This window comes from Suricata suricatta, chromosome 7 (assembly GCF_006229205.1).
Source record: "Suricata suricatta isolate VVHF042 chromosome 7, meerkat_22Aug2017_6uvM2_HiC, whole genome shotgun sequence".
Classification (NCBI taxonomy): domain Eukaryota; kingdom Metazoa; phylum Chordata; class Mammalia; order Carnivora; family Herpestidae; genus Suricata; species Suricata suricatta.
The window spans coordinates 70,894,427-70,921,062 of NC_043706.1; the positions used below are offsets into that span (position 1 = coordinate 70,894,427).

The 26,636-nt window shown below is 37.9% G+C and overlaps 1 long non-coding RNA gene across 1 annotated transcript in view; it reads right to left on the minus strand.

Annotated features, from left to right (window-relative positions):
- Window positions 1-203: 203 nt before the first annotated feature.
- LOC115296831 overlaps window positions 204-26,636 on the minus strand; it is a 37,251-nt gene continuing 10,818 nt past the window's right edge. Inside the window, exons 3-4 of the long non-coding RNA XR_003911083.1 lie at window positions 560-651; window positions 204-317 (exon numbers count right to left, since the gene is read on the minus strand). This is a non-coding gene — a long non-coding RNA (uncharacterized LOC115296831). The remainder of the gene's footprint in view (window positions 318-559; window positions 652-26,636) is intronic.

Sequence of the window (26,636 nt, forward strand, 5' to 3'; positions counted from 1 at the left end):
GCCTCCCTAAGGTGTATCGGCTGCTTCTTTTTTTTTTTTAATTTTTTTAAGGTTTATTTATTTTTGAGAGACAGAGAGAGACAGTGTGAGTAGGGGAGGGTCAGAGAGAGAGGGAGATGCAGAATCTGAAGCAGCCTCCAGGCTCTGAGCTAGCTGTCAGCACAGAGCCTGATGCGGGGCTCGAACCCACTAACCGTGAGATCATGACCTGAGTCAAAGTCCAACGCCCAACCAACTGAGCCACCCAGGCGCCCCTTGGCTGCTTCTTGATTCCCCTTCTCAGGAGCAGAGCTGAGGGGCCAGATGCTGCTTCCTCCCTGCAAGAGACAAGCAAACACTGAGGCAGAATTTTAGCCATCAAAGAGCCTGAGCTCTACTGTGTCTGCGGCTGGCCGTTCTGCTAGCCCCGGAGCTCAGGGGGGAATGGAGACATGGAGTCCGGACACTTAGGTGTGGGTGGGAACGGCGTGGAGCCGGCCTGCTGGGAATGAGCGTTCCTCCTGCCGCACACAAGTCATGCAGCAAACTTTTTCCCCCCTTCCTTCGTATTTTAGCTTACAAACATTGGCTCCTCTCTGGAAAGGTCACATTCCTATTCAGACAGAATTTGTGACTCTCAGCAGCTGGGAATACCTTGGAACCAGAGAGAACCTATTAGGAGAGAAAAAAAAAAAAAGCCAGAGTCATTGCTAAGCCAAAAAACTGGGGAAAAGATTAACCTCTAAGTTTATTTTTTAATGACAACAAGAACACACAACATTTCTCTTTGATTCATAACCTTAATAAATTCTACTTACCGTTTGCAATAATTCTAAGGTGTTCTAAAGACAATTTTATATTAGAAAAAGATTTTGTATTAGTTTGAATTACTTTAGGGGGAAAAATGCCCCTATTCCATTACTAAATGTATGGAAAAATCCATACGGGAACATTTTTTACTCTCACTAATGAAGAAAGAAACTAATAAGGGTTCCTGAATTTTAGAGATCAGGGAGTTGTGTTTATACCCACAATAAAATGTTGGGCTATTACATTAGAAAAGCCTTGGTTCATTTATTTTGACACAAGTATTTGAAATAATTTAGTTTCCTTGGTAAATGGTCTGTAGACTATTCAAAGTGTTATTAACTAAAATATTATTAATGTGAATTCACTCACCACGTCTCATAATTTTGCGAGAAATGAGGCATGAACACTACGTTTTGTGGTGGCAAAAGTTGGGGGAGACGAGCAGAGAGAGAGAGTAGTGAACAGTGTGGTTGAATTTATGGGTGTTCAGAGCACTAGCGACTGGGAAAAAAAATAAGGAAACTTGAATTTTGCTCCCAATTATCATTCAGCATCCGCCTGAAAAATAAACTGTCGTTAATAAACACACTGGGGATAGTTACTAAAGTGTCCAGAGCCCGTTCAACTAAAGCATTAGCACCGTGAAGAAAGCTTTCAGGTACAAGCCTTGGTATATCGACTCTAATTACAAAAAAAAGTGTAACCACAGTCCAACTAACCCCAAAGTGAGCACATTTCAGAGTTCTTGGGAAATATTTTGCAGAATTGAGATTCTGAGGGAGACAAAGTCAGGCATGTGGGAGAGCGTGGACTGAGCGTCTCCTTCCCTCCCTTCAGTGGTTGGGCTGTGGCCCAAGGTATCAGGTGAGTTTTGCTTTGCATCCTTGGAGTTCTTGCCTCTCTGAGGGCCTTCCCTCCCATTCTCTCTGCTATTCTCCTTCGTTCTACCACACTCATGCCAGTGGAGTCACCTCACGGGCCCTTCAAAGATACTCCTTATCCGACATGAAGATGAGGTTTGAGGACATCATTCTCTCTCTACCTCACTCTGTCATGATCTGTATGTACAACTTTTCCTTTACTGAACTATAAGCTGCTTGCAGGCAAGGACTTTGTCAGAATTACCTTTTTAGATAACGGGTGCTCAAAAGTATTTACATCACCTAATCTCCATAAACTCTAGGAACTGTGGACACTGGGATTTTCCTAAGCGTTCAACGTAATGTAGCTTCCATGTGCTAAATTAATTCACTTAACAAATGGTTCCAATATCCTTATCCATCTGGTGTTTCATTAAATTTAGGCTGGACATCAATTCTGACTATACTCCCACACTGTCACCAGGCTGCATGAGGAGAGCCCACTCTGGCCTGGAACCGAAAACCCAGCTATCTAGGTTGTGTAGGATGGAGGGATTTCCTTTTATTGCTAAATATCGATGGTAGACGGTAAACTAAAATAGTTAGTCACCCTCACACTGCTTTCCCAGTCCCCCTGAGTGTACTTCTGCTAGCGCTCTCATAAATGCACTATAATCTTTGATTTTCTTGTCTCTTACTGGACTGAGTTTCTTATCTCTCTATATCCACAGCATCTATCACAGTGTCTGGTACTTACCTGAGAGTCTATGAATGTTTGGTGAGTGCACAGAAGAATGGAGAAACATATGCATGAAAGAAGGAGCAATGATTTTCTTTATTTCCCTATGAGGTAAGAGAATCATCCTTTCTGTGCTTCAGTCCTATAATGGAAGGTTTTCCCTCCATCTGAAGAAAGCTGGGTTTCACCTGCAGCCCAGAGATTCATGGATATCTTTGGGACCCTCCTCATGAGGGAGAGGCTCAAGAACACACCACGAGCTGCCTCTGCTCTCCGTTCTGTGCAACTCAAGTACGTTCTCTTAAGAAGTCTTCTTTCACCCTCTCCCACTCTGGGTAAGACTCAGTTGCTCCCTCCTCTGTAGCATTTGTCTGCTCTGCTACTCGAAGGGCGTCTTGAACATCTGTCTCCTATTCATTTTTGGATCACCAAAGTTAGCATTATATCTGGGCCATCGAAGGTGCTCAGAAGAGGACTAAAAGAGAACGTTAAAGGTAGGGGGTGGGAGTGGCACCTGGGTGGCTCAGTTGGTAAAGCCTCTGACTTCAGCTCAGGTCATGATCTCAGGGCTCCTGAGTTCGAACTCTGCATCAGGCTCTGTGCTGACAGATCAGAGCCTGGAACCTGTTTCAGATTCTGTGTCTCCCTCTCTCTCTGTCCCTCCCCCACTCACACTCTGTCTCTCTTTGTCAAATAAACATTAAAAAAGAAAAGCACAGGGGAACTTATTTGCAAGTGTTTCATAATTCAAAAATGGAAATGAGAGGGGCTAAGGATGAGATACTCAAATAGCAACATAGGCTGAGTAAGCACTCTGTATTCATTATGTTTTTAAATTTTTATTTATTTATTTGAGAAAGAATCCCAAGCAGGCTCCATGCTGTCAGTACAGAGCCTGAGCAGGCTTGAACTCAGGAACCATGAAATTATGACTTCAGTGAAATCAAGAGTTGGAAGCTTAACTGACTGAGCCACCTACACACCCCCTGTATTCATTATTTTTTTTAATCCTCACAACAAACCTCATGACGTTTGAATTATCTTCATTTTATGAAGAAGAAAATTAAAAGTCAAAGAGATAAGTAATCTCCCAAAGTCACATAATTCATGACCGGTGTGGTCCAATTTGGCTTCACATTCATTTCATTTTACATTCTTTTATCTAGGGGTAGAGGTTTCCGTCATGGGCACAAGTAGTTCCACAAATGAAAGAAGCAGGAGTTTGGGAAACTGGCTATCCATACATATTAGGGATGGAGAAATACTGAGAAAGTTCATATTATTGTCAAAACAGTTTGTGGGACCCACCGCCCACAAAGTTCCCTTTGGAGTGTAACATGTAAGCATGGCTTCCTCAAAGGCCTCACTTCCTCAGATATTCTAGATGTGGGGATTTATAGGGAGGGCAAGCTAGCCTACAAGTCTGGGCCCAATTCTGTTTTTATATTTATTAGTGAGATGTGAGTGAATATAATTATGTTACTGGGAAGGACTCAGAAGAAAAAAATGCAATGCCAGATTACATTTCCGGTGTGACCCCAACCTTGGAGAAATTTCACTTATAAGAAGAACCTTAAGGAAAGAATAGTTTGAAAAGGGTCCTAGAAAGGAAAGCCTCAGGAATTTTAACAGAAAGTATGTGTGTAGGGGCACCTGGGTGGCTCAGTCAGCTAAGCCTCTGACTCTTGACTTCAGCTCAGGTCATGATCTCACAGTTCATGAGTTTGAGTCTTACATCAATCAGGCTCTGTGCTGACTGTGCAGATTCTGCTTGGGATTCCTTGTCTCTGGTCTCCTTTCTCTCTGCTCCTCACCCACTAAGACTCTCTCTTTCTCTAAAAAATGAAAATAAATAAACTTAAAAAATCTGTGTATGTCAACATAGGGGGCTATTCAAGGTTAAATTATAGTTGTATTATTAGATATGCAAAGAAGTATAACATCTTTACTTCTTATTACTGAGGTGGAAAGGTGAAAAAACAACAGACACTTTTAAAAATTTTAACTTTTAACTTTAAAAAACTGTGGTAAAATGGGCGCCTGTGTGGCTCAGTTAGTTAAGTGCCTGACTCTCGATTTCAGCTGAGGTTAGTCTCCGGGTTTATGAATAGAGATTCTCTGTCTCCCTCTCTCTCTCTGCCCCTTGCTTGCGCTCTCTCATACAATAAATAAGTAAACATTAAAAATGGTAGTATAATACACATAACCATTTAAAATTTTTTTAAATGTTTATTATTTTTGAGAGAGAGAGAATGAAAGAAAAGGGAAGGGGCAGAGAGAGAGGAAGACATAGACTCTGAAGCCGGATCCAGGCTCTGACTTGTCAGCACAAAGCCCGATGTGGAACTTGAACCCATAAACTGCAAGATTATGACCTGGGCCTAAGCAGATGCTTAACTGACTGAGCCACCCAGGCACCCCTACACATAAGCATTTTTAAGTGTACAGTTCATTGGCAGAACAAGAGACACTTTAACTTGCCAATTAAAATAACTTCCAGATTTAGCAGTTGTATTCAGGTAAATATTTTGTCAGCTCCCTATGAGGGATGTTCCTTGAGTAGAAAAACTCAAGTTCAGGCCTGTAGGGAAAAATATTCTTAGTAGTGTGGCCCCTTGGCATTTGGTAATTCTTGTCTGTTGGTCTTTGCCACCTGGTAGCTATTCTGAAATCATCTGACTAGTGTGGCAAAGTATAATGGACCATTCCATGGTACTACCTCAGCTGTTTCCACCTGCATCTTCTCTCAAAGCTCCACTCCCAAGAGGTGAACAACCAGTCTCTAACCGTCTTGCTCTGGAAATGGAAAGACTTTTTTCTTTTTCTTCCTGCTTGGAAGAGACATCTACATTATATTCTTCTTTTTCCTCATTGAGCCCAGTGGCACGGCCTTAACTGTGGATGTGTTGTCCTCTCCACACCTTGAACCACTTGAGTGGGTCAAGTGTGTATTCCCCTTAATGTGAGAGTCTCGTCATCACTTGGAAACAGGAATTACCCAGGACCAAATAGCACCAAAATCTTATTAATAACATATATAAATAAAACTTTAAAATTGGAAACCTTGGATCAACGGTATGACATCTTTTCTAAATCCTATCGAGATCCAATCTTAAAAGCATAGAAAACCATTTGTTTTCTGAGAGAAAACAATTCACTTATTTAAGTATTTAGTGCATCCTCTTAGATGTGCTTGCTATGTATCTGGCTCTGACTATATGTATAAGGATTAGATTTAGAAAAACGAGGGTGCCAAAAGTGAGTTATAATTCCACACACGCACACACACAAGCACACAGACACGCAAGATTTGATTGGAAGTAACATGCAATTCTCCTACTTTTGATTTTATTTTAATCAGAGAAACAATAGAAGCCTGTAAATGAGTCTACAGGTTTGGAATCAAACCGCAGAACACATGCTCTTTATTTCTATGAGAAACTTTTGAAAGACAAAGGAAATATCTTGCTGGTCTCTCAAATAATTTTGGAGGTTTTCCTCATTTCAAAAACAATATTCAATTATATTTAGAGTCTATGCTTTTAAAAATTCCCATGAAGGTTTTCCCTGACAATGAAATCACTATGTTCCAAGGTTTTAAAAATTATTAACTTTCCATGTTTGATAATTACATGCTGATACATATTGTATTAAGTATTTTAAGAATAAAAGCTTCCTTAATATTTAATATCCACTTTAAACATTTTTGTCTTTTCTGGGATAAAATAATGTGAACTAGAGATAGGTATCAATTTAATTAAAACTGCAATATGGGTGAGGTTTTTTTTTATATTGAGATCAGTTGGACATTGATAGCTCAGGCATAGTTAGTTAATTTGCATTAATATTGGAACAAGAAAAATTTTTACAAATAACATTTATAGTTCTGGTTTTCCAGATGTCTTTTAATATGTAAAGGGAAGGAGATCAATAGATAATGAAAAGAACATAAGTTCTAACAGAAAGAATTCATCTGAAAAGGACCAGAAGTAGAGACGTGGCAAACGCCAGCTGTACCAATCTACATCACATAGCATCAATGTTAATGCTTACTTTTGCTTAGATTTAGATGATTTTTCCTTAGATTTACTATGATTTCACTTTGCTCCAATCTGTTCAGCTGCTAGTACAGTTCATATACTCATTTTTGGTGTGTTTTTTAGTACAGTTGATTTGGCATGTTTTTTAGTATAGATGACAAATGGTATTAGGTTACTTTTAGGTATACAATGTAGCTGTTGAATACACCCGTTTTAATTTAATGTAAGTTGTTCTATCCATATTCAAGCAGTAGAACTAGTCAGGTAAGGAATTAAGCAGTGCAACTGTCCAAAAACCAAGAACATTTTTGTGGTCGCTGCCTGTCAATTTCAAAGAAAGCTGTGCTAAAAAAAACTTTACTTTTCCTATATCCCCACGCATTCTCCATCTGACCTTAATCACTTCACAATAAACGACAGAAAAGAAGGGGAGGAGGAGAGTCTCTGATCTTTTTCAAACCTATTTCAGGTTCATGGATCAATATATACTGAATACCAACTTTGAGAAACTACAGAGACCTTTTCCTTCCTTTATATTTTCCCAATATTCATCTTTCTTTATTTCCTATATTCAGGGAAAGTGGAAGGATGGGCAGAAGGGTACAAGTGAAGTGGTTATGAGGCTAAGATGAAAGTAAAAAAACCAAACCTCTGGTATTGGACTATAAATGGAGAGTGTACAGTAGGCATGAATAGGGTTGGCATCTAGAATTGAGGGAATTACTATGATCCAAAGATCCTTAGGGAGCTATTATTGTATTGGATGTGTCCTAGTAAAATTATAAGAAAGGCAAATTTAGGCAATTATAATAGGTAAGAGTTTTTGAGCACTTTCTATGTATCAGGTAATCTTCACAATCCCATTCTGTGGGAGGGACTATCATTATTCCTGTTTTACAAATAAAGAAAGTGAGGCATAGGAAGGTAAATTATCTAACGTCTCACAGTTAATAAATGCTGGGGTACTTACATTCATGCAGACTAATACAAGAGGCTGTACATTTTATCTACATACAGAGTTGTCTAATCATGGTAGATTTGTGTCACTTAGAAATAAACTGGAGAGCAGAGATAAACCCTTCTATATATGGTCAAATGATCTTCAGAGTTATTAAGAACACTCAACAGGAAATAGTCTCTTCAACAAATGGTGATGGAAAACTGGATATCCATATGCAAAAGAATGAAACTGGACCTTTATCTTATACCATATACAAAAATCATGCAAAATGGATTCAAGATCTAAATGTAAGACCTAAGACCATTAAACTCTTAGAAGAAAGTATAAGAGAAAAGCTTCATGACAATGGATTTGTCAATAGTTTCTTAGATATACAAAAATCACAGGCAGGAGTCAAAATAGGCAAATGAGACTTTAAATCTTCTGTGCATTAAAGCACATAAACAGCAGAATGAAAAGGCAAGGTATAGAAAGGGAGAAAAATCTTTGCAATTCATATATCCAATAAGAGATTAGTATCTAGAATACATAGAGAACTCCTGCAACTATAAAGAACAACAATAACAAACAACAAATAACCTCAATTTATTTTTTTAAATTTTTTAAATGTTTTTTTAAATTTATTTTTGAGAGACAGAGAGAGACAGAGTGAGCAGGGAGGGTCAGAGAGAGGGGGAGATTCAGAATCCAAAGCAGGCTCCAGGCTCTGAGCTAGCTGTCAGCACAGAGCCTGATGTCGGGCTTGAACTCACGAACCATGAGATCATGACCTGAGCTGCAGCCAGACACTCAACCGACTGAGCCACCCAGGCGCCCCACAAATAACCTCAATTTAAAGATAGGCAAAAGAGTTGAATAGACCTTTCTACAAAGATAATATAAATGGCCAACAAGGGGCACCTGGGTGGTTCAGTCAGGTAAGCATCTGACTTTGGCTCAGGTCATGATCTTGTAGATCTTAGGATCAAGCCCCACATCAGGCTCTGTGCTAACACCATGGAGTCTGCCTAGGATTCCCTCTCTCCCTCTCTCTCTCTCTCTCTCTCTCTCTCTGCCCCTCTCGTGCTCTCTCTCTCTCTCTCTCTCTCTCTCTCTCTCAAAAATAAATAAACTTCTAATAAATTTTTTAAATGAATCAATAAAAATGTCCAACAAGTATATGAAAAAAGGTTCAATATCACTAATCATTAGAAAAATGTAAATCAAAACCACAATGAGGTATCACCTCAGACCTATTAAGATGTTAACTATTGAAAAAAAAAGAAAAGAAAAAGTGTTGGTGAGGATATGGAGATCAGAAGACTTTACTATTGTTGGCACTTGCAAATGGTGAAGCTGCTATGGTGAAATAGTGTGATGACTTCTCAAAACATAGAACTACCATAAGATCCAGCAATCCCACTCTGGGTGTGTACTCTGGGTACATATCCAAAAAATTCTGAAAGAATTGAAAGCAGGGTCACAGAGAGATATTTTGAGCACTATTCACAATAACCAAGAAGTAAAAGCAAACCAAACATTCATCACTGGATGAATGGAGAGCAAAATGTGGTGTATACATATAATGCAATATTAGTTAGCCTTACTAGGGGAATAAATCTTGTCACATGATACAAAATGGATAAATCTTGAGGACAATGTGATAAGTGAAATAAGCCAGTCACAAAATGGCAAAAACTATATGATTCCACTGATATGAATCATCTAGAGTAGTCAAATTCATAGAAGCAGAAAGTAGAATGGCATTTACCAGGGACTTGGGAAAAGGGGAAACCAAGAGTGTTGTTTAATGAGCATAGAGTTCCATTCTGCAAAATAAAAAGTTCTGGAAATCTGTTGCATATAGTTAACACTACTGAACTGTACAGTTAGAAATGATTAAGACAGTAAATTTTACCCTATGTCATTTTGTCACAAGAAAAAATGAAAAATATGCAAATAACCTGGAGACACTGGCTAGCTGAAAGATGCATATGTAACACTATTCGTCTGTGTTTTCTAAGGTCTATTTCTGCTCTGCTGTTCTTTTGCAGTATTCCACACAGTACAACAGTTCCTATCTCCTTGCAGAACTTTCTGTAAAAGTACAAGTGTCTATGATCCAGAGCATTTTATGAGCATACTTATCCTATGTGTTTTCATATATCTCAAATTTTTTGAAACTATCACCTAGCAACTTTCAAAATAATAGGAAGTCTTGGTTTATCAGATAAACCAATTGTATTAACATATCATCTCACTGAAATAATATCCAATTACTTAGCTCATATATATATATAATGAGGACACACACACACACACACACACACACACACATGCATGCACCTACATGCGCGTATCTGTAAGCATACCATCAAACAATAAAACAGTCTGGTGAAGGAAATGTCTGCTGAAGGAAATGTTTTGTATGGGGGGAGCAGGAAGGGAGAGTGGTTTGTCCACCAAATCCCTGAGTGCCTTCTCAGTCACAAAGGGAATATGCGGCCAATGAAGCAAAGCAGCATTCAAAAGAAAAAGAAAAAAACTTAGGATTCAAGGAAGACCACAAAGGCAGGAATCTTTCCAGGAGAGCTGAGAATAGAATCTGATTGTTGGTCAATTCATTTATGCCTCATTAATATTCAACATTGGCTGGATTGTATTAGTTTGTTTCTTCACTGATGTCAAGTCATTATTATTAGTGCTGTTTTTTCCTCTCCCATTTGTGCATGTCAGTATATCTCCCAAAATAAGACTGTCATGAAGGAATGTACTGTAAAGGAGCATTAGAAGAATGAGAAATGTGGTAAGGCCATTATAGACTCAGCGGGGAGAGGACATTACTCTGCCCAAGATAAGAAAATTATCATAGAAACAAGATGGCGATTATTAGCAAAATGTCCAAGTTTCTTTTCCTTTAGCAACAGCAGGGATAGTTTTCGTATCTTTCCAGGTTCTGCAGGCCACTGCTTCTCTTGTTCAGTGGCTTCCAAGAAGGTGTTGAATGAGTATATAACAGCCAGAAATACGGAGTGAGGGCTTCTAGAGAGGAGAGATGATGATTCCACATTTCACGAGCCAAGAGGAAATTCTCATTCATTTTCAAGAATCATTGCATGAAGAGATCCAGGAAGCACTGAGAGGTTGAATATAAAAGTAATTGCAAAGGAACATCAGCTACAGCTTCTCAGGAACACAAATAATGCATGTGTTAGAGATTTTGAGTGAGGTGAATGGGCTCTTTAGGCAGAAGTTGCTCAGGAATCCATGGGATCTCTATGGAGAATAATCTCCTTGTAGTTGATAGATATGCTATGCAGGATTTCCTGTTAATTAAATCTTTTGATATAATTCTGTGGCAAGAGTTCATGTATTGAATTTCAAACATTTCTGGGCTTGGGGGAAAGGGAAGAACAGGGAGGGAATTATAACACCGCATAGTATTATATGAGATTAATTACCCACAGGGAATTTATAAAAGATTGATTACGAGGATGATTGTCTTCACCCATGATTTTTGTATTTTTTTTACTAATTGTGTTGCTAGCTATTGAATCAACGTGATATTGCGGCAAAGGCTCTGATAGTCTTTAAAGTTCTTGCTTTTGTGTTAAGTAAAGATCAACCATTTGTCTCTCTTCTGGTATTTTTTAGCATAATGCAAAGTCATATCAGTCAGTGACTAACAGATTTTTTTACTGGTAAACTTTTTTCTTTTATCTCTTTGGCAGAATAGCAAGGTTATGCATTGTTAGCATAGTAAATGAATATACATGCACACATATGGAAACCATTTTGCAATTACAAACAAATGAATTGGGTTTCAGAAGTTCATATTGAGGTTAGCTGATCAGAACTTGGAATGATTGGATATATAAAAATAGTTAGAATTTAGTGCTTTTAAAATTATGTTCCCACTGGACAATGGTATCTCACAAGAAATTTTTACAGAAAAATATGAGATACTAATGGTTGTTCCCCTATTGATCCTATTTTATACATAAAAAACCACAAATGACTAATTTCCCCCAGCATATTCAAATACTACGTGGTAGAGCTAGTGTGGTAGATCTCTTCTCTTCTTCTCTTCTCTTCTCTTCTCTTCTCTTCTCTTCTCTTCTCTTCTCTTCTCTTTTTGAGGGAGAGAGAAAGAGTGGGAAGGGGGAAAGGGGCAGAGGCAGAGGCAGAGAGGATCCTAAGCAGGTTTCATGCTGAGCATGGCTCAATTCCACTACCCTGGGATCATGACCTGAGCTGAAATCAGGAGTCAGACACTCAACCCACTGAGCCACCGAGGTGCCCCTAGTGTGATAGATTTAAACATGTCCACAAATTCTTATACATTTCTCTCATTCAAAGTCTATGTCCCCTTCCCTTAAAAGAAGGCTGGCCTTGCCCGGGTGGCTCAATTGGTTAAGCAACTGACTTCAGCTCAGGTCATGATCTCATGGCTTGTGAATTCAAGCTCCATGTTGGGCTCTGTGCTGACAACTCAGAACCTGGAGCCTGCTTTGGATTCAGTGTCTTCCTCTCCCTCTGCCCCTCCCCTGTTACGCTCTGTCTGTCTGTCTCTCTCTCAAAAATAAATAAACATTAAAAAATTAAAAAAAAAAAAGTCATGCAGCTTGCACCTAGTTCTGTTGTGATGCCTGTTCTGGTAGAAGCCAACTGGTAGGTATGAAATCTATCCATCCTAAGACCTCCATGCTAGAGAAGCCACAGATAGATGCCCTGGTCATCAGCTCCACATCAACTGTCAACCATTAAATAAATCATTTAAATTTCCAGCAGAGCCTGGGGTGCCTGGGAGGCTCAGACAGTTCAGCATCTGACTCTTGATTTTGGCTCAGGTTGTGATCCTAGGGTCAGGGTATCGAATCCTGTGTCGGGCTCCATCCAGAACATGAAGCCTGCTTAGGATCCTCTCTCTCTCTGTCTCTCTCTCTCCTCCCACCTCCCTCTGCCCCTCTCTCGTACTCTCTTTCACTCTCTAAAATAAAATAAAATAAAATAAAAATTTCTAGCAGAACCAAGTTTTCAGATGCCTGCAGCCCCATATCTGATTGCAAATGCATGAGAGATTCCAAGTGAGAACTACTAGTTTGTTATGTTAGGATTGGTGTAATTCATTATGCAGTAGTAACAACCAGAACAGTCAAAAGTAGAATCTAGATTTGTTTGACATAATATAATGCTCTTCTTAAGCTACACATCTTACTACTTCCTTAAACTTTTGATATTGTTGCAACTTTTCTACAATAAAATCTAGTATAAAACTCAATTTAGTATAAAATTATATACTGAGCTATTTATTTAACTTTAGAATATCCATAGTACTTTGAGTTCTGCAAAAATTTCTTTGAATTCTGTCTCTTAACAAACCAGAGAATCACTACTTTACAAATAATGGGAAAGTTCTCGTTCACTCAACCAACATTTATTGAGTACCTACTAGATGTCAGCTGTATAAAAACTGCTGCAGATACAATAATGAATTAACGTGAGTTCCATCATCTTGTCAATAATGGGGGATGGGGAGAAAATGGGGAAAGGATGCACATATAAACAAATAGGACAACAAAATAAGAATAGTTCTGTGATAGAAGAATGCATAAAAGATACTGATAGAGTCTAAAGGTTAGTGCCTTAGGTGGTTGGAGGAAGGAGAGATACAAGATGGAGAGGGGAAAGAACTCCCTGGGCTGGTTCATCAGGAATACCGACCTCAAGTTCTTCCTTAGTCCAACACCCTTTGAGCACTGACTAGTCAGAAGGGGTAGGCTGGGGAGAAGAATTTGAAGTGGGGAAGCTAAAATGGTCTTCCAAAAAGCAGCTCTGGGGGGATGCTGAGGTTGAGAGAATCCAGAGCTAGGCACTCAGACTAAGACTCAGGAGAGTCTAAATTACAGATTGCCTGTATTCAGTCTCCCAGGCATTGACTTTAGATGAAGACATTTTCTCTCCTCTTTTTTCCCTTTAAAATAATTATAATAGCTTTTACTCCTAAACTGATTTTTGCTTTCTGAGTAATTAGATGAGTTATGTATAACTCTATGTGTAAGTCTGTGGAGGTTCCTGATGTTTTTGCTAAGAAAAAAAATGTTTCAGAGATGGAAGTTATCATTATTCCAGTAGTATAGGATTACATTTTAAGAATAAGGAAAACATCTCTTTATTTTTGTTCAAGCAGTATACTCTGTTCAAGGGAGCTATTTTTAATATATTGTGTCTCTTGCTCAGTGAGGTAGCAAACAGTGTTTTCTCATATGCTTGCATTGCTCATATCTTTCATTTAGACACCCACAACTAGAGACTGCCCTGTTTTTTTAGTAAGTTAGTAATTTTTGTATCCATATTTATTTTCTTACCTTTCTTTGTCTGCACAGAGTCCTGTCTGGGGAACTATTTCTTTTGGAAACAGCTGTGGAACACTTGGCCTCACCTGTCATACTAGGAATGAACCTATGACTCACACCAGCCAGAATATTGCACTCCTCCTCAAACACAGTGATTGGTCCAAGGATGGGCGGTTGATTCAAGGGAAGCCAGAATGTTTTTCAAGGATTGATATAGATGATCAAGGAAAGAGGGTTATTTACTCTTTGAGGTCATGAACTTTAAGTATTGTGTAAATCTGGTGCTATCAGGACTCATCTCCATTATGTAGACACAGTCAGCCTACAGATTAAAACCAACACACACAAAAAGCAATGTTTGTAAATTAATATTTGCAGAGAATGATTCCTGAAAACTTTAAGTACCTGGTTGAATGCTAGAAGTTATTACCCATTGGACTTGTAGGTTAAATAAGCCAATATGTATTTTTTCTGGCTTAAGCTGATTTGAATTGGGTTTCTGTTACCAAGAGTACTGGCTAACTAAATTTATTCTTGTATATGGATTCTCTTTTTGGGTTCCTGGACCCAGTTCCAACATATACGTTAGGTGGGAGAGGTGTACTTCCCACACAATACCAAGAAATTCTTGGACATCAGCAGAGAGCCTGAGAATTCAACTCAATTTGATGGCTGTCTACCCAAAGATAGCATTGGATTCCACAGGTTAAGAATTCAGTCCTAGAAGATTCCTCCCTAATCCCCCACCCACTTCAGATGCTAGTCACAAATCCAAATTGTTACCTGTACTCTCTGGGGAGTTACTCTCCCAGCACCTCCACATGTTCACCTACACAGAAGGTCTCTGAACCCTGACCTTTAGGGTTTTATTTATACTATGTAGTATAACCATACTACATAGGCATAGCTGATTACGGGGAATCCATCCAACCTCCAATCTCTCTCTCCTTCCCAGAAGTCAGGGGGTGGGACTGAGAGTTCCAACCCTCTAATCACATGGTTGGCTCTCCTGGCAACCAGACCGCATCCTTAGATGCTTTCCAAAAGTCACCTCACTAAAATAACAAAAGACATATTTACCACTTTCGATACTTAGGACATTACAAGAGTTTTGGAAGCTGTGAGTCAGGAACTATAGATGAAGTCTAAATATATGTGAGAAATAAGTTTTGGTCATCTGAATGATCAAATCTATATTTCTTATAAATAGCAATGTTGTAGATTCATAATTCTGGAAACAACTTTAACCGTCTGTATGATACATCATCTCACTACCTTTCTTCCAAACTCCCTGACATTCATTCAATGTGGTGTGGTTGTTAGGAGCAAAGCTTTAAACACAGAGGTTTTAAGATCAGCTCTACCATGTACAAATTATATGTCTTTGAGCAAAGCAATGATTTCTTAAACCTGTTTTCTTTGTAAAATAGGGATATTTTAAGATGCATCACCCAGATTTATTCTGAGGTGATTAATGTAAAGCACTCAGCTCAGCACCTCTTCTATAGGCTATCCCAGATACCAAAAATGTGAAGGAGAGGCTTGGGCAACATGTATGTCCATGGATATTTCTCTCTTTTATTTCTCAAGTCATGTCAGAGTTAACTTTACAGAAGACAGTATTTTCCTGTTAGAAACTTTATGACACTCTCTCTTTGACACCATAGTATACCCCAGGTATATGCAGGCCAAAGCCATATTTGCATGTTATGATTGCTCCCAGAAGTTGAGGTAGTCATTGGCTCATCTAGGAAGTTTGGTTGAACCTAACCGTTTTCTAGATATTCTTCTACAAGTCCCTTGGTAATTGTAGACACAACCATATAAAGGAGGGCCAGGTAGGTAACCAGGTTGGCTGGAAGCACCTAGGAGTTTATAATGCAGCATCTATTCTCCACAAAGAAACAAAGATATCCCTCATATTAGTATTCAGCCCGAGGAAAGAATCACTCCTGTATCCATTCTCTAGCTTTTGGTAATATGTTTTTGCCTCAGTGATTTCAAAGAGTAATGTAAACTCTTCTCATGGTTGGTTGAGAGCTTAAGTTTAGATGCAATAAGAAGAATTTAGAGTTCAAAAGTGTACATCCTCAGTTGTGTTGGTTTCATCAGGTGCTTAGCTTGACTTCTGGATCTGTTGTTGCAGGTTAGTTTTATGCTTCAAATATTGCTTTTCTATTTCTTATAATACAGCGTGTTTCAAGCTAACCTGTGGTACAAAGGAGGTAGGAATTTTGGTGATAAGACAAAGTGAATGCTGCTTGAATACTTCCTTTGCACCTTGCTCTGCCTGTGACTCAGAGCTTTTCCCAGAAGTAGGGAAGGTGGGGGAGGGGTTGGCTAACCTGTCTTCACAACAGATTTCCAGTGTATTAGAAGGGGAAAATTTCTCTATGAAACAAAGCTTGACTGCAGTTGTTTCTGTGTAAGATTAAGGCCATAAGTGGTCCTTAATCTTACTCTTATTCAGTTTCTGCCTTCAAAGTTATCTCCAAATAAATACATAATCTCATCTTGTTATTCTCCATCACCTAACTGCATCCCATTTGTTCTGGGCCACGAGTAAGAAATCCTGGAAATGACCTCACCAGGGCTCCCCTGCCATCTGGCTTCTAGTTTGGTTCAGCCCATGAGAAACATCAGCTGGTATCTGGACAAGAGGAATGAGAGATCAGAGTATTTCCTCCTCAACTCCCTTCCTGCTTTAGTGCTTATAACCCCTATGATAACAGCTCTTATTGGGTCTTCCACAGCTCCAGCCATTATGAGGCTCAGAGACACTATTTCCTTCTGATGTTCCTTCAGGCCTAGGGGTGTAATGGCTTCCCGCTGTCACTGTCCCTGGGTGCTTCAGTGGTTCTTGTTGGTTTCTCTAACCTGCCCACAACTTCTGGAGACACTCCTTTAAGAAAAGTCTCTTCAGCTAAATCCCTGTAGGTGGAATTTTGATTTCTGCCAGGACTTTGAATGATGCACAATTAAGTTAAACATAATTTGTTTGCTATGCAAGTATAATTTCAAGGTAAGCTTTCTAAATTCCCTTTCCATTAGATTAGCCCTACAAAACTCTTTCTACATAGAAATTCTGGAACTTCCATGAGGAATATCATAATACAATCCTGGAGTAGATGGTTCTTTTAAGGAAAAGATCATAATGGAGAGTGCCTTTGTAGTTCAGTTGGTTAAGCATCCAACTTTGGCTCAGGTCATGACCTCAGGGTCTGTGAGTTCAAGCCCAGCATCAGGCTCTGTGCTGACAGGTCAGAGCCTGGAGCCTGCTTCAGAAGCTTCTGTGTTTCCTCTCTCTATGCCCCTCCCCTGCTCATGTGTGCCCACCTGTGCTCTCTCTCAAAAATAAATAAACATTAAAAAAAAAAAAAGAGGAGTGCCTGAGTGGCTCAGTCGGTTAAGAGTCCAGCTTAAGCTCAAGTCATGATCTCACAATTCATGAGTTCGAGCCCTGAGTTGGACTCTATGACTGACAGCTCAGAGTCTGGAGCCTGCTTTGGGTTCTGTGTCTCCCTCTCTCTCTACCCCTCCCTCTGCTCACACTCTGTTCCTCACTTTCTCAAAAATAAATAAAAGAAAAAAAATCATAATGAGATGATTAACTTGGTTAATATAGTCCCCTTGTCATTGCCTGGGGTAAGGTAAGGAGTAAGAATATATTTATCTTTCTGGGGGAAATCTTGAAGAGAGGAGTGAGTAAATGAGAAACAGGGAGAAAGGAAAGCAAAAAGGGAAATGGAAGAGAGAAAGCTGAAGATACAGCAGGAGACAGGCAGTGGGAAATTGTTAGTGGTGGGAAATGGCCCGTAAATGCCAGTAATAGTGATGTCTAAAATCATTGAAGGTTGTTTTGTGTTCTGTGTTGAAATTACTGCTATCCTGCTCCTTTCACCCCGCCCTTTCCCACCTTGCCATTCCTCCCTTAAAACGTCAGTAAAAGTCAATAAAAGTCAGCTACAAGTGACCACTTTGTAAAGCAGTGGTTGAGGGGGCATGAAAAAAGAGAGGTGGAGGTCCTAGGTAGTACCTTTAAGTGAAAATGGGTTTGTTCAAACTAAGAGGGATGTTAGGAGGAAGTACATGTGGGGAAGTAGGCAGCTAGGAACCTTAAGAAAAATTGGGAGTCATTTAAAAATCTTCAGAGATGTTGGGTTGTCTTTGCATACTATTATTTAATTAATACTGAAGACCATGGTGATGGACCTCCACTGTAAACTCCAAAAGGCAGAAATATGGTCACATAAAGCTTATGTGACTCAATTAGAGCAAGGAAGAACAACAGCATTAACTATACATAAAGGTGTGTTTCTGAGTCTGAAATTTTTAGAAAGAATTTCTAAAGTAACCAAACACATGGGCATTTACACTGACAAATGAGAAATTTTCTCTAAGTGCTTAAAATGGTACCTGGCACAAAAATAATTGCTATATGTGTTTGGTGTTTTATTGTTTCAAATGAGAAATATCCATAAAAAATAGCATTTAAAAATTTTTTTTGAGAGAGAAAGGTGGGTAAAGAGGGGAACCAAGCAGACTCTGTACTGAGAGCCTAATGCAAGTCTCAAACTTATAAACCATGAGATCAACCTGAGCCAAAGTTGGACATTTAACTGACTGAGCCACCTCAGAGTGTCCTCATAAATAAGGGATAAGGCCATACAATTAGAGTAGAATGAATGGATGGATGGATGGATAGATAGACAGACAGATGGAGAAGTAGATGAATGGGTAGATAGGTAGAAGGGTGAATAGATTTAAAATGTTAAACAAGTAGTTATTATTTCATTGCTGTTTTTGTGACCTGGGTTTCATCATCCAAAGAGTGTCCCCTTTTTTCCTGCACTCAGATTGTGCCTTCTGATTTTCAGAAGGGTCACACAGCTACATATTCCAAGAAATTCAGATTTAAGTCAAGAATACAAATCTAAGTGTGTGTTAATGGTTTATGGAAAGCATTGATGAAAGAAATAACTCAGGATTGCTTCACAGGAAAGCAATCACAATAAATATTATTTTTCTGTACTACGTGCAAGACCCAATTTACATACATTTGATACTCAGAGCTACTTTATTATCTCATTTCACAGAGGAAGAAATTAAGGGACAAAGAATTTTAACTTGCTGGATATTTTGCAGCTAGTAAGTAGCAGAATCAGGATTCAAACCTAAATAGTTCAATCCCAGAGGTGCAGCTCTCAGTGACTAAATTACCTAATCTTAAAGCCAGAAATAACCAGCCTGGTAAACATTCCACTTTGGTCTAACTCCCTAAATATCTTATTGACATATTTGAGTACATAATTCTAAAAACTGCTTAAGTATACTAATTATCTTTGAATGTGGGAAGGCAATAATCTAGTAGGAGTTTATTCATTATTTCAATAAGTATTTAGTGAACACCTACGAAAGTGCCAGAAACTCTGTAGGCACTGAGGCAATAGCTGTGGAAAAAATACCTGCATGAAGTATAGACTCCAGAGAAGTGAATATAGGTAATAAACAAAATAAGCATAAATATTATGAAAAAAAAGTGGAGAAGAAGGATGACTAATCATGGAAAGCCTCCACAGGAAAGTTGTTCATTTGTTTAGGAAGCCGGGGAAAAGTCAATCTTTTAGGAATTGTTTGTCAGATCTTCAATAAATTTTTTCTTTAAATTAAAAAAAAAAAGGAAGCCATGGAGAAGGGAAATGAAATAGTGTGCTTAATTTTTTCCCCTTTACTTTTGTTCTCTTCACTAAGATGAATCATGATTGGGAGCTAAATAGCCACATAAGCCCGATTACCATAACTTTAGAAATTACTCTTCCACCAATGCAAAGCCAGAAGTATTGCTATGGTGTTATCATTACTCCTCAAAACCCTTTTAAGATTGCAGGGACCTCCTATCTTGTGCTGGGGTGCAGGGACATGTCTGTGGTTCTTGAAAGATCCTTCTAAGCCAGAGCACCTCATCCACCTGATCGCCCCTCTATTAAAGTCAAGTAGAGACTTATTTGAACTTTGCCAAAGGCCTTGGGCAGTTCGGTGTTCTTTCACATAGGATATTTGACTTGTCAAGAGATGAGTTAAATTCCCTGAGTCTTGGTCTCAAACTTGTCTGAAGTTAAGACACTGGATAATGAGATTTTTCCCATCTTTTTCTATTTTGTATGTATGTATTTTTGTGTTAAAAAGGCAACAATGAACAGAACCTACAGAGACAATCACTATAGAAGTATATAGTCATGGTATGAAACCATGCTGACAAAGCATGTGTTTTTATCATGGTCGCATTAATGATGTGGCCTAAACACTCCAGAATAACAAATGGTCCCCAAAAGAAGATAAATAAAATTTGAACAAAATCCCCAATCATGAAAAGAATATATTTTAATTCACCAAGGGATTTATTTCCACTTTTTAAAAAATCTTCAGATATCCTAAATGGTCATCATTTACTTCAATTTTTTATCTGCTTTTTGAGGAAGGCCATTTTCTCATTCATAAAATATAACTGTGACCTCCACCTCTGGTTTCAAATATCATGAACACAAAAGCTAGAGACTCATGTATCAGTTGATCCTTTGGCTGTGGGGCATTTCTATACAACTAGTTCTGATAGTTAATGCTTGATTTCAGTCTGTTCAAACATGAAACCAGGCAACAAGGAGCCTCCTTGCCACCTTAGATCAATCCCTCTTTCCCTCTATACCTGTTTCTTCTTCACCCAAAGCTACATTGCAATGATCACTATTCCACTGTCACTCTTCCATCCCTTCTGTTTATTCCTCGCTTCTCAGTTGTTCTCAAACTTTAAAGGAAATACAGATCAGCCCAGTGCTCATTAGAAACATATAGTTTTGAATCCCTCCTCCCTTACTAAATATTTTTTTAGGGGGAACATAATTTTATTTTTAAAATGTTTCTCCTAGCTTTACTGAGATATAATTGATATTTTATGTATGTATGTATATATGAGAAGGAGAGAGAGAGAGAGACAGAAGGAAAATGAGCATGAGTGGAGGGAGGGACAGAGGGAGAGAGAGGGAATCCTAAGCAGATCCCATGCTCAGCAAGCAGCCTGACACAAGGCTCCATCCCATGACCCTGGGAATATGACCTGAGTTGAAATCAAGAGTCAGACGCTCAACCAACTGAGCCACCCAGATGTCCCAATGTAAATGACATATAAATTATGTAAGCTTAAATTGTACAATATGATTTGCTATATGTATATACTGTAAAATGAATGCCACAATAAGGTTCATTAACATTTATCATCACATAGAGTTATCATTTTGTATGTGTATGTGTGTGTGTTGTGTGTGTGTGTGTGTGTGTGTGTGTGTGTGTGTGTCCTCTGAACTGTTAAGATCTATTTTGTTAGGAAATTTGAAGTATACAATACAGTGTTGTTAACTATAGCCATCCTGCTGGATGTTAGATCCATCCTAAACACATCTATTTAGTAGGCTTGGATCAGGGTCCAAGAGTCTGCATTTTACTCTTTCTTTGTTTATTTAAAAAAAATTTTTTTTAATGATAAGTGTACTCTTTAATCCCCATCACCTATTTCACCCATTCCCCCACCCTCCTCTCCTCTGGCAACCACCACTTTGTTCTCCATAGTTAAGAGTCTATTTCATGGTTTGTCTTTCTTTCTCTTTCTCACTCTTTTTCCTTTGCTTGTTTGTTTTGTTTCTTGAATTCCATTTATGAGTGAGATCATATAGTATTTGTCCTCCTCTGACTTGTTTCACTTAGCATTATATACTGTAGCTTATACATGTTGTTGCAAATGGCACGATTCCATTCTTTTTATGGCTGAATAATATTCCATTGTAGATACACACACACACACACACACACACACACACACACACACATATGCCCTTTCTTTATTCATTTATCAATCAATGGACATTAGCACTGCTTCCATATCTTGACTACTGTAAATAATACTGGTGTAAACATAGACATGCATGTATCCCTTTGAATTAGTGTTTTTGTATTTTGGGAGTAAATACTCTATAGTGCAGGGTTGTTCTATTTTTAACTTTTTGAGAAAACTCCCTACTGTTTCCCACAGTGGATGGACCAGTTTCCATCCACACCAACAGTGCAAAAGAGTTCCTTTTTCTCCTTGCCAACACCTGTTGCTTTTTGTGCTTTTTATTTTAGCCATTCTGACAAGTGCTATGTGATATCTCACTGTAGTTTTGATTTTGCATTTCCCTCATAATGAGTGATATTGAGCATCTTTTCATATGTCTCCTGGCCATCTGTATATCTTCTTTGGAAAAATGTCTGTTCATGTCTTCTGCTCATTATTTGTTTTTTGGGTCTTGAGTTGTATCAGTTCTTTATATATTTTGGGAACTAATGCTTTATTGGATATGTCATTTACAAATATCTTCTTTCATTCCATAGGCTGCCTTTTGGTTCTGTTGATTGATTCCTTCACTGCGTTGAAGGTTTTGATTTTGATGGAGTCCCAATAGTTTATTTTTGCTTTTATTTCCCCTTGTCTCAGGAGACATATCTGGAAAAACATTGCTATGGCTCATGTCAGAGAGATTACTGCCTGTGCTCTTTTCAAGGATTCTTATGGTTTCAGGTCTCACATTTAGGTCTTTCATCCATTTTGAGTTTATTTTTGTACATTAGAGAAAGTGGTCCAGTTTCATTCTTTTGCATGTTGCTGTCTAGTTTTCCCAACACCATTTCTTGAAGCGACTGTCTTTTTTTCCTTTGTTTATTCATTTCTCCTTTAATGAAGATTAATTGACCATATAATTGTGGGTTTCAGGTTTTCTGTTCTACTCCATTGAATTTTAAGTCTATTTTTATGCTAGTACTATACTGTTTTTATTATTACCACTTTGTAATATAATGAAATCTGAAATTGTGATTCATCCAGTTTTGTTTTTGTTTTTGTTTTTGAGTTTGCTCTGGCTATTCCTGAGATGCAAAGGTCAATATTTGCAAAACAATCAATATGATATGTCATATCAATAAGAAAAAGGATAAAAACCATATGATCATTTCAATAGGTACAGAAAAAACACTAGAGAAAGCTAAACATCCATTCATGATAAAAACCTTCTGCAAAGTAGGTCTGGAGGGAGCATACTTTAACATAATAAAGTCCTTGTATGAAAAACCCACAGCTAACATCAGACTCAATGGTGAACAATTGAGAGCTTTTCCCCTAAGGTCAGGATCAAGACAGGATGTCCACTCTCACCAGTTTTATTCAACATAGTACTGGCAATACTAGCCAGAGGAATTAGGCAACATAAAGTAAAGACATTCACACAGGTAAGGAAGAAGTAAAATTCTCACTATTTTCAGATGATATAATACTATAAAGAGAAAACCCTAAATACTGCACCAAAAACTACTAGACCTGATAAATGAGTTCAGTAAAGTCATAAGATACGAAATCAATGTACAGGGGTCTGTTGCATTCCTATTCATTAATAATGAAGAGGCAGAAAATGAAATTAAGAGAAACAATTCCATTTACAATTGCACCCCAAACAATAAAATACCAAGGAATAACCAAACCAAGGAGGTGAAAGACTTGTACTCTGAAAACTATAAAACACTGATGAAACAAATTCAGGACAACACAAAGAAGTGGAAAGATTCCCATGCTCATGGGATTGAGGAACAAATACTGTTAAATGTCTATACTACCCAAAGCAATCGACAGATTTAATGCAATACCTATCAAAAGACAAATCAGCACTCTTCACAGAAGTAGAACAAACAGTTTTAAAATTTGTATGGAACCACAAAAGAGTTTCATTTTAAATAAGCATTCCTGGTGATTATGTTATATGGACATTTGAGGACCACAATTTGAAAAATTGTGTTAGTGACAGTAAAAAAATTTCTCAAGAAAGGATCTACTAAAATTTTAGATTTCAGATCTGTTCCTGGTAGAATGAGGATTAAGCTGGAGAACGATAAAAATGTAGCATTATGGAATATTCTGGCTGGGAAAAAAGATCATTCTAGTTGAGTGCCTTCATTTCACAGATGAGGAAATACAGGTTCTGAGTTGTTAGGTGCTATGCCCAAGGGTTATAATAAGTTTGTGGCAGAAACGGGACTAGAAATAAGGTCTCAATGTCTCATTCAAGTTTTCTTTCCCCCATTTTACATTCTAAAATGAAGTAAAATCAAGAGGATTAATTAGAAAAATTCTCTTTGTGTTTTTAGCCTTTTATATGGCTCTAGAGTTTCTAATTGTCTCTCAAAATATAGCCCTGTTCTATTCAAACATTTGGAAGGGTAACAAAGGAGTTGATTATCACAAAAGTAGAAAAGAATGTAGAAAAAATACAGCTGGTACAGATAAGCTTTTCTATGTGAAGAGATTCTAAACCGTGATTTTATGTTTTAAATACTTGTAATTAGACCACTCTATATAAACACTCCAGTCTCCTTTTCGGTTTTCCAACATACATTCTTTCTTTTTTTCTTACACAGCAAGGTCAAACTGTGTCTTATTGATGCACGAATAACGACCAAGGTCATGTATCATGAGGCTAACATGTGTGGTCATTATTACTTTTTAAGAACCAAGTATTACAAACCTACTACACCAATGTGGAAAACCAATCCTTTGACACTTGCATGTCAAGTCTTCTCCATTTTTATAGGATTAAAGTTGATCTCAAATTATACTGCTAGCAGTTTTTCATGACATTTACAGCTTTTAAACATGGCCAGTGATTTCCATGTAGGAAAATGACAAACATGAGTAACATATAAAGTTACCATACAAAACTCTTCTGGTCTGATTGCTTGAAATGTTCACCACCCCCGAACAATCTCTTCTTCAAAGGGAAATGTACATCAGAAAGTAAACTGTACATTCGAAACTGAAATCTGACTTTTTTTTTAAATAAAAGAACAAATCTCCACTCTCTTCACAAAAAATATGGTGAACATACTAGAAGAGAAAGAGCCGTAGTATTGAACCAGGTTACAGAGAGACTCAGCTTAACTGCTATAACAGGTTTTAACTTCAGTTTGCTCATGTGCAAAATTAGGATAGCTCAACCTATCTGACAGACTGTCATGAGGCTTCTATGAGCTCATAACTGTGAAGTGATTAAGTAAGATATTGTTCTTTAGTAGTTAATATGTTTACTTGCAGTGAAAATAATATTAAGAATATTATATCACGTGGTATGGAAAGAAATGGTGATAATATTTATTATTAAATAATGTCTATTAGTGGTAAAAGAGCAACACAGTCTTTTGCAAGCATAGCATTGCATAAAGGTTTCAGTACTGTCATTCAGTTGCCTCCGCAGGGTCTTGGAACCAGCTTGTAGGTGCTGACTTGCTCCAATCCCCAAATTCCATTCTAGGCAGGAATTAAGCCAAATACAAGGAGGAGACAGACATCCGCAGGGAAGGGTAACATGAATAGAGATTAATGACACGTACACTCTCCCTGCTAGTTCATCAATTTCTTGTACACAAGTCCAAATTTAAGATTACCTACAAATATAAGTTATTTGCCTCTATAACTTGTCACATCTAATTCACCAACTTTGAAAAATCCATAGTGGTGTCTGAGTGCCACATTGTCATAATCACAGAGCTTGGAGATGGAAGGGATGCAGTTTTAGGAAGCTTCTTAGATGATTCTGATACTTAACCAAGTTTAGAAATCAAAGCTAAAGATCATCTAATTTAGAAGTTTTCAATCTGTTAGAATCAATGGATAATTTTTTAAATTATCCAAACATTTTATGGAACTGGACATCAGAATATTTCAAAAATCCTCTTGACAATTTTTTAATGTTTATTTATTTTTGAGAGACAGAGATAGAGCATGAGAGAGGGAGACACAGAATCTGAAGCAGGCTCCAGGCTCCGAGCTGTCAGCACAAAGCTCAATGAGGGGCTCCAACCTACAGACCGTGAGATCATGACCTACACTGAAGTCAGATGCTTAATCAACTGAGCCACTCAGGTGTCACCTAAATCGTCCTGATATTTCTAATGTACAGTCAAGGTAAGGGGCAATTGATGTAGCTTAATTCCTTATTCAATGAGGAAACTGAGCCCCACTCCTCTTGAAAAGGGAGTAAATTATTAAATTTCTAGAAGCATGCCAAATATGAATACTCAGTTCAACTCAGAAAATCTTAATGATATAAATTCTGCTCCAAATGGCTTTATCAACTTGTAAGAGGGTTGAAAATAATTCAAAACCATTTAAGGCAAAATACGGTAAATGCTATGAAGCAGGAAAACCAAGGTGTTTTGGTATTTCAAAGACCTGGGAAATAACTGGAGTTCATTATGAGAAACATGGCAAAAATTTTCTTAAAATCAGAGGATGTGGACATCTAAAAGCTAGTGAGTTCTGAACCTGTGGAACTTTAGATAATAATGTGGTACGGATATTGCATTTCCATCTCATTCTTTGAGATGACTGTATGCCAAAGAATTTTAAAGACTGCTTACTGTGGGCAGTAGACTATAAAACTGTCTTGAAAGGAATACTGCTATAAATAGGGGCAACCTTTGATTTCTCCTAAGTGTTTAAGTCACAAGATTGCACTATTTCTAAAGTCCTAAAAATTACTTGACAATGACTATGAACAATGACTATGGAAGATGTGGTCATTCCTGAGTATCTTTCTTAAAATGTTTAACATCCAAAATATATTCTAATATGTCACTACTCCAATTTCAGGGATACTGTCTAGTTCAGTGTCTCATTACCTGTCAGCTTAATCATCTCAAAGTCTCTATTCTGGCTTTTCTTCCTCTAATCTCTTTTTTACCTCCAAATTTTTATTTACATGGTAACATTTAGTTACCATGAAGTGCAATATTAGTTTCAGGAATCGAATCAGTGATTCATCAGTTATATACAACACCCAG